This window comes from Malania oleifera, chromosome 12 (genome assembly GCF_029873635.1).
Source record: "Malania oleifera isolate guangnan ecotype guangnan chromosome 12, ASM2987363v1, whole genome shotgun sequence".
In the NCBI taxonomy this organism is placed as follows: Eukaryota; Viridiplantae; Streptophyta; class Magnoliopsida; order Santalales; family Ximeniaceae; genus Malania; species Malania oleifera.
In genome coordinates, this window is record NC_080428.1 from 63291874 (window position 1) to 63293824 (window position 1951).

The 1951-nt window shown below is 38.0% G+C and overlaps 1 non-coding gene across 1 annotated transcript; it reads left to right on the top strand.

Moving 5' to 3' along the window:
* The first annotated feature begins 1174 nt into the window (after nt 1-1174).
* Nucleotides 1175-1281, top strand: LOC131145261 (small nucleolar RNA R71). Its single transcript, XR_009134047.1, has one exon. It is a non-coding gene; the product is annotated as a small nucleolar RNA R71 (small nucleolar RNA).
* Nucleotides 1282-1951: the final 670 nt, after the last annotated feature.

A 1951-nucleotide genomic window follows, 5' to 3' on the forward strand; every position in this document is an offset into this window, starting at 1 on the left:
CTCCCTGGATCTTTTAATTTTTTAGGCAATTTCTTTTGAAGAATAGCACTGCACTCCTCGGTAAGCTTCACTATTTCAAACTCCTCCAACTTTCTTTTCTTTAAAATGATCTCCTTTAGAAATTTGACATAATTTGGCATTTGTTCCAAGGCATCTGCAAAAGGAATATTTATGTGAATTTTCTTAAAAATATCCAAAAATTTAGAAAATTGCTTATCCAATTTTTGCTTTTGAAAGCGTTAAGGATAAGAAAGTGGAGTAGAGAGAATGAAGGATTGTTAGGAAATGAAATTGCTGGAAGCGTGTCCGTCTCTCTTGGTGTATCATCCATAATCTCCTCTTCTTCCCCTTTATTCTTGCTTCGGCCATTCTTTTCAGGTGTAGGTGTGGACTTGGTTTCCTTTGCAGGTGATTTCTCAATTTCTCTTCCACTCCTAAGTGTGATGACATTGCATAGTTCCTTAGGATTCACTTCTATGTTGCTAGGAAAAGTTCCTCTTTGTTGGGTATTTATGGTCGTGGCCAGTTGCCCAATTTGCATTTAAAGATTCTTTATGGCGGCTCCCATATTATTGCAATGAGTCTCGATGTTGTCCAACCGTGAATCAGTCTTTTTAAACCTTGCTTTTATCTCCTCAACAAATGATATCATGGCATCCTTAAGTGACATCTTCTTTTCACCTTGATGACTATCAAGTCCTGGAGGAGGTTGCAGCACATTTCTTGTATTTCCATAAGACAAATTCTCATGATTTCAAAGCCCTGGATGGAATACTGTGGCAAAGGATCACCATGATAATTGTAGTTCCGATTGTTGATGTATTGAACTTGTTCATGACTTGATCCATTGCTTGGATCTATCCTACTTGTAGCTTCCACATATTCTGCACTTTGTGGTATCCTTTGAGTGGTCAAAGCTGAAATCTGGTGAGACAGAGAAGCAACTTGAGCTGAAAAAGCAGCAAACGGTTCCAATTCATGAATTCCAGCAACTTTCTTAGCCATAGTTCTCTCGGTTGGCCATTGATAGTTATTTAAGGCCATTTCTTCCAAAAGAGCAGTAGCACCTTCAGGTGTCTTTGACATCAAAGTTCCCCCAGATGCAGCATCAACTAAAGTCCACGTTTGCCCAATGAACCCATTATAGAACAACTGAATCTGTAACCAATCTGGAAATCCATGTTGTGTGCAGCGTCGAATCAAATCCTTATACCTTTTCCATGCTTCATAAAGTGATTCAAAATCATGTTGCTTGAATTGACAAATCTCACTCCTTAGTTGGGCCGTTTTTGTTGGTGGAAAGAATTTAGCAAGAAATTTTTTTGCCATGTCCTACCAACTCATGATACTCCCCAGTTGTAGAGACTACAGCCAACCTCTTGCCTTGTCCCTCAAAGAAAAAGGGAATAATCTCAATCTAATGGTGTCTTCAGTAACACCATTGATCTTCACAGTGTCACAAATCTCCAAAAACATCACCAGATTAATATTGGGATCATCAAGTGGTGATCCACTGAATTGGGCCTACTGCACCATGCTGATTAATGCGGGTTTGAGCTCAAAATTGTTGGCATTAATGGGCTGGCGTTTGATACCCGAATAGTTCTCATTCACAACTGGTCACACATAATCCTTCAAGGCGCGTGGTTGTGCATTATCTTGTCCGTTCTCCATGGCTAGTACCCTTTTTTCCTTAGTTCTCTAAGCATTTTTTCAATCTCCAGATCAAAAGGAATAATGACACGGGTTCTAGCACTGTGCATCCAACATAAAAAACACACCAGAAATGCAAAAAAAAAAATACGAAATAAAATAAAATAAAATAAAATAAATATAAATATCAATATATAAAAATAAAATTCTAAATTAAAACCAAGATTACTTTGTATTGATATTGGCAAAAATAAGGTAAACTCAATCCCTGGCAACGGCATGAAAAACTTGACCGGTG